Raw genomic sequence first — 6,764 nt, forward strand, 5'->3', positions numbered from 1 at the left:
AATATGCTTCAAATTTTGACAAAACTTCAGTTAATTTTGACTCCAGATTTACAACTTCATTTCAGACAAAACTTCACTGAATCACTAAATATTTTCAGATACAAAAGCTGCACATTCATGACTAAGACAATTCCTAACAAAACTACTCCTCTCTTGAGAAGTTGGAGTAACAGAAGTTGCACTTGCATAAGTACAGAAGGTACACACACTAAATTCTCAATTTTCTGAAGAAGCACATGCAGACCCAAGACAATTTTTCTAAAGTTTAATAAAACTACAGAAGCTGCACCACGACTAAGCTACAGAATTTCCCTCGCCAAAGCAATGAACATTCATGACTAGCAAGGGAACTGCAAGATTAACAAGCTACTCTGAAGCTGAAGCTACAGAAGTTCAACAAGCTACAGAAGTTGGAGTAATAGAAGCTTCATGAGAAGATTCATAGTGATGAATTCATGAGAAACTTCTTTGTTAATCTACAGAAGCTAAAGAAGATTCATAAGCTAGTGAAGCTACAGAAGCTTCATGTGTAACAGAGGCTACAGAAGCTTCATGAGTAACAGAAGGCTACACAAACTTCATGAGAAGTTGGAGAATACCATGAGGACGACAAGGTAGGTATTGCAGCAGCAGGCTTCTCCCTCCATGGCCCTCCTCTCCTCTTGAATCGATATGGGCAGGAGCTTTTCTCTTCATGGCCTGGCCTCCTTCCTTCACCATGCAAGGAGTTTCAGTAGACAAGTTAACAGAAGCACAGACGACAACTTTTAAAAGAAGCTACAGAAGCTTCATGAGAATAAGTTTCAATGATTTTTTTTATTCAGGACAAGTTTGATCAATCCAATGATTTGTTGTTTCTCACTGTCAGTATGAAAGATTGATCTCATGCTGTTTATTTTGCAGCATAGGGAAGTCCTTTCTGCAGGACAGAAATTTGTGGTGGATAAAGAGGCGAGAACCAACAAGTAATTGATCTCTTTTCCTAATGGTCGAACAACTGCAGCTTCAGTTTAAGCAATAAGAGCCATATTCAGGTTAGAGCTATGATTAGAAACACTAATGCCATTCGCGATATAACCTGATTTCAGCCCAGGGTTCTTAAGTTTTGTTTTCTGGATTTGAGAGAAATTCAATCAATTTTTTGAGGAATTTTGACGAAAAAATTGAACGCATTTTGCTTTTGGCTCGATTTCACATGTCACTACCTTTTTACTAATTGTAAATACTCACAGAAATCATAGTATATCGGTACTCACAGAAATTTGGATTCTTTTGAATAAATTTTTTGAGGAAAAGAGCACTCTGGTTCAGTCCAGTTCAGTATCCATAAACATAGTGTAATGTTCAGGGTTCCGTGTACGAGCATAGCTACTTGAGCTCAATACCAGTTTAGCACTTTATAACAAAAATTGCAGCACAAGGTAACTAGGTGAAGCTGCAGATTCATGACCAAGACTAGGTAACAGAAGCTACAGAAGTTCATGAGAATATTAACGAAGACACAAAATTAGCTCCACTACAGGAAAGAACAGTACAGGAATCTACTCTTGGCACAACACAACAAAGTTTACCAAGATGTGTACACAAAGTTTACCATCAAGGTTGTGATGCTGCGCTGCATCAGGCTCTACAGGAATGAAGTTTGTGATGTTGCACTGTCCATGGCTCTGTCATGCGCTGTCCATGGCTACGGTCCAAGGCTCTTTCCTACTCTAGGCTCTCTACTCCATCCATCTGGCCAAATCGAAGAGGAAAACAAATTAGGGAAGTTTAACTAATAACTGCAGTTTACCCAGCCCCATGGTGAGAGGAAAACAAGCTGCAGATACCACACACCCAAATTCAACCAATCTACTCCGACCGGCCGGTTATCAAGTTCAAAGGTCTTGTTCAAAGGGAAGAAGAAGAAGAATCTGTTCCATCAAAGAGGAGACGGGGTCAGACCTTGATACAGTACAAGGTCCAGATGCGGCTCCACCTCCACCTGCTCGGGCTCCAGCTCCTACTGCCGCCGTCTTCACGCCCGCGCCGGCGCCGCTCCGGCTCCGCTTCAGCGCCTCCTTCATGCCTCTCCACGAAGCAGATCGAGCGCCAACGCACTCAGATCTAGCGCCAGCGCGTTGCCGGCGCATAAAAATGGCAGCTTTCTGCATCTACTCCTCGCCCAGCAGTGCATTGCCGGAGTTTGAGAGGGTGGCGCGTTGGGAGCGGTGAGCTAGGCGGCGATGCATGGGGAGCGGTGAGCTAGGCGACGGTGCGGAGCAAGATGCCGGCGAGAGGGCACATCGACGGGGAGAGGACGGCATCGCGCGCGAGAGAGAGACGAGTGGTGGGGAACGAGTGGTGGGTGGCGTCGGGCGAGAGAGAGGGGAACGTGTCGGTCGGCAGGGGTAGAATGGGATACTCAGGAAATTTCGTAGCCTAGGAAATTTTGTACGCCAAATCGTTAAACGACATACATTTCGGAACAGAGGGAGTACATTTCTAGTGTTTATTAAAATTCTGTTTGGTCAGGCTGATCCATCTACAGTTAGATTGAATATTCAAAATGCTCTTGGAATCAATCTCTAGGCAAGATGCTACCAATCTAGTGGAACCTTTCTCTATGAAAGAACTACATGATGTCGTTTTTAAAATGGAGAAAAACTAAAGCCCATGGCCTGATGGATTTCATGCTGATTTCTATCAGCATTTCTGGGACCTGGTGAAGTGGGACCTCAAGAAACTTCTTGATGATTCCCATCTGGGGATTTAGATATCTCTAGGTTAAACTATGGCATTATCACTTTGGTTCCAAAAGTGACTGATGCAAAACAAATTCAAAAATTCGGGCATGTTTGTCGTTTGAATGTGAGCTTAAAAATCATCACTTAAGTGTTGACGAACAGACTGAGTAGAGTGATTAAACCCATCATTTCTCCCACTCAAACAACCTTTATTAGAGGGAGATACATTATGAAGGGGGGGGGGGGGTGTTACACGAGGCCCTTAATACAATTCATCATAAGAAACAAAGTGCACCCCTCTTTTAAGGTAGACTTTGAAAAAGAATATGATAAAATCAAATGGCCCTTTGTTTATAAAATGTTAAAACTGAAAATTTTCGCTGATCAATGGTGTGATCATCATAAGAAACAAAGTGCACCCCTCTTTTAAGGTAGACTTTGAAAAAGAATATGATAAAATCAAATGGCCCTTTGTTTATAAAATGTTAAAACTGAAAATTTTCGCTGATCAATGGTGTGATCTGGTACCATGATTGGGGGACATGTGGGCGTGAAAGTGAATGATGCTATTGGTCCTTATTTCAAAACTCGCAAAGGTTTCAGACAAGGAGATTCCATGTGTCCTCTGCTGTTTGATTTAGCAGCAGATGCTTTGCCCATCATTTTGGACAAAGCCAAGAATTCTGGTTTTGTTAAGCGAGTGTTGTCTGAATTTGGCAATAGTGGAGTCAATATGCTGACGACATAACATTCCTATTACAAGATGATGAAGAAAGTGCTAGAAATTTGAAATTCATTCTCAGTGCTTTTGAGCAAATGTCTGGACCTACTATCAATTTTCGCAGAAGTGAAATCTTCTTGTTTGGTGATACTAGTGCAAAGGCACACATATACCAGGAGATTTTCACATGTGAACTAGGTAAAGTGCCATTGAAATATCTAGGTTTACCTGTTTCTGATGTGAGACTGAGTAATAAGTTTTGGAAAATAGTTACTGAAAAATTGAGAAGAGATGTGCTTGCTGGTAGGGGACACTCTTAAATATGGCAGGGAGACTGACTCTGGTTCAATCATGTCTTACTAACATACCCATTTTTATGATGTCTTTTTATCCTATTCCTGTACGGGTGAGGAAAAAAGTTGATTTTTCATAGCTAGATTAGTTTGGTAGGAAGATGAAGATAAAAAAGTACCATTTGGTGAACTGAAAAACCTGTTGTTTACCAAAAATGGAGGGTGGCTTGGGAATCCTAAATTTGGATCTCATGAACAAAGCCCTCTTAGCTAAGTGGTTTTGGAAGCTGGAAATTGAAGAAGGACTTTGGATTGATCTTCTTCTTAACAAATATGTGAAGAATAAATGTATATCTGGGATCAAAAAGAAAGTGGGTGATTCCCAATTTTGGGATAGGCTTCTGAAAGTTAAAAATATATATTATCAGCATGTTAAAAAAACTGGGGGATGGGAGAAACACCAGATTCTAGAAAGACTGGTGGGTGGGAAACAAATCACTGAAAGATGCTTACCCCAGACTGTATAATATTAGTTTTGATAACAAGATTTCTGTTGCTGAGGCCATTGACAAAGGCTGGGATAATTTCTCATTTAGAAGAAATCTGATTGGTGATTCTGCAGACTTGTGAGCTAACCTCAAAACTAGATGTGAAGAGATTAGGATGTATGATGGAAAAGACAAACCACAGTGGATGCTAACTAGTGGCAGAATATTTTCTGTTAAATATTTATATATGTTTCTCATTAAGACTGATGTGGGTTTCCCACACAAGTTCTTGTGGAAGGTGAAAACCCCTGCTAAAATCAAAATGTTCTTCTGGCTGCTAGCTCGCAAGAGTATTCTAACCAAAGATAATTTGATCAAAAAAGGGTGGAAAGGAGGAAAAGAATGTGTGTTCTGTGGACATGAGGAAAATACCAACCGCCTGTTCTTTGAGTGTTCAGCTAACAGACTTGTCTTGTGTCTGATAAAATGTGCCTTTGATTTGAGAACAATGTTGGAACTGATCTCAGGTTGTTATAGACAGAAATAAAAGGGGGAGTCCAATCCCAGATTGGTGCTTTGATCGGGGGGCACCCAAACCCAACGTTTGGTTTCGGTCCCCGGTCCATCAGCCCCTCATATAAAAGGAAGAGGTCACGTACCTCTTCAGATAAGAAAAAACACAAACGGGTTAAAACCCCGAGTGCTAACAACCGATCCTAAAAGAGGGAGCTGATGGGCTGGAAGACCGTCTACCACCACCGGCCACCTCCAGGGCAGTGCCAGCAGCACCCTGCATGTCCATCTTCCTGCTGCTGCTTCTTCCCCAACAAGCTTCACACTGCAGGAGGCTCACGGCAGCTGCACAGAGCCCCAGCTGGTGAGCGACGCTGCTGCTGCTCATCACGTAATCCTGGTGTTGTCCTTCCCCGGCCATGAAGGACCCAAGGTGCAGCCATTGGACTAGTAATAGATTTACAATGATTCTGGTTAGTACCTAATCTTCCGCATATGTATTTTGGTGTTCTAATCACGAGATTAAGATCATGTCATGTTAATCCTAAAGAGTTACTCTAACATTGGAATCTAGAGCAAGGTTAATCTCGGTTAGAACCCCAATTAGACCTTGTTTTAATGTTAATCACTCATGTCAGGGTCTAATTGCTCATGTTCTGGTACTAATTAATCGTCTTTAAGATCTCAAGTGGTTACGTTAAGGTGCTGATTATATTCTTATGTGATAATAGTCATGATCTAGTAATTAACTGATTACAGGTCTGAAGTTAAGATCTGATTTCGGTCGTATGCCAACTAAGACTCAAAGTTCATGTGGTAAAAGTTTTAGTAGCTACGAGCTTTTCAATTCGTAATGTTTATAGCTCAACATCTATTCAAGGTCTGTTAGCTATTAATCACGTGAGTTTGGATCGGAAAGCAATTAGAAGGAGGGGAATATGTATGTTTCAAGAAACTACAAAAGAAAAAATGTGCAAAATGCTTGAGGTTAGGGCCTCACCTAATGGCCGCGTCGTCGCCTCCTACCCTCCGGGATTCGCACGCCGAAGCCGCGCCGCCGTTGACTCCCGTCGGAGAAGACGCGCGGGAAGATGTGCCCCGCCGTGCCGCCCTTAAGGACTAAGACGCCGCTCGGTCTCCGCGCCCCGCACGTCTCTGTCGTCTCCCCTCTCGCCGTTGCACCGCTGCCTAATGCCACGCGCGCAGCACGGGTAGCCACGCTCGACGGAGTAGCGCGCGGGATCTCTCCGCTGCATGCTACTCCGGCGAGCGGAGCCGCCGAGCCGCCATGGATGCCGGCGAACTGGGCGCCGAGCCGCCGCCTGGCAGAGCGCCCGCCGCTTCGCTCTCTCACTCTCGAACGTGCGAGAATAGCGGCGAATGCGGGAGAACATGGGGAAAATGTGTTAGGGTTTGCCCAAATCCGTTTTCGACCGTCTGATCGGATCGGACGGCTCAATGAAGCGGGGATGATGATGGGCCTTCGAGCACTGAATCGGCCGAATTTGGCTGTGGGCTCGAGCCCAGGTTATGTTGGCCCGAGAGAGGGTTTTCTGCTCTTTTTTTTAGCTAAATAAGGTGATGGACCAGTTTTAAACGGGTACCCTGGGTATTTTGGGCCGAATTATTCCCTGGCGTCCTAATTATGCTTATAGGCACTAAAATATGAAATCATGCTAAAGTTCATGTTCATTCTTTTTTCTGAGCAAAATGGACCCAGTGCGAAACTTTGCTTGGAAAAATTATGTGCCCAAAATCATGCAAAATAATGTTAATAATAATAAAGTTTTATTAATGGGAGGCCGTGGGTTGTTATGGGTCGAATAATGTTCTTTAGGCATTTTATATGCAATTTTTAGTGCATTAGTTATGCACTAATAAGTTTGAAATTGCCTATAATTATGCCTAATTTTTCTGAATAAAATGAAACTAATAAAAAAGTATTTGGAAAATTTAATGTGAATTAATGTTGATTCCATTTTATGCTGGTCACTTTCCTAGTATCATTTCACTGATGAAATTA

General features: G+C 42.7%; 1 long non-coding RNA gene across 1 annotated transcript; it reads right to left on the minus strand.

The window, feature by feature from the left end:
• Window positions 1-410: 410 nt before the first annotated feature.
• LOC123181312 (uncharacterized) lies at window positions 411-6,094 on the minus strand. The gene is made up of 4 exons (XR_006491638.1): window positions 5,742-6,094; window positions 1,945-5,188; window positions 1,595-1,734; window positions 411-711 (listed from the first exon to the last, which is right to left on the minus strand). It is a non-coding gene; the product is annotated as an uncharacterized lncRNA (long non-coding RNA).
• Between the last annotated feature and the right edge of the window lie 670 nt (window positions 6,095-6,764).

The sequence above is a fragment of the Triticum aestivum genome, chromosome 1D (genome assembly GCF_018294505.1).
Source record: "Triticum aestivum cultivar Chinese Spring chromosome 1D, IWGSC CS RefSeq v2.1, whole genome shotgun sequence".
NCBI classification, from domain to species: Eukaryota; Viridiplantae; Streptophyta; class Magnoliopsida; order Poales; family Poaceae; genus Triticum; species Triticum aestivum.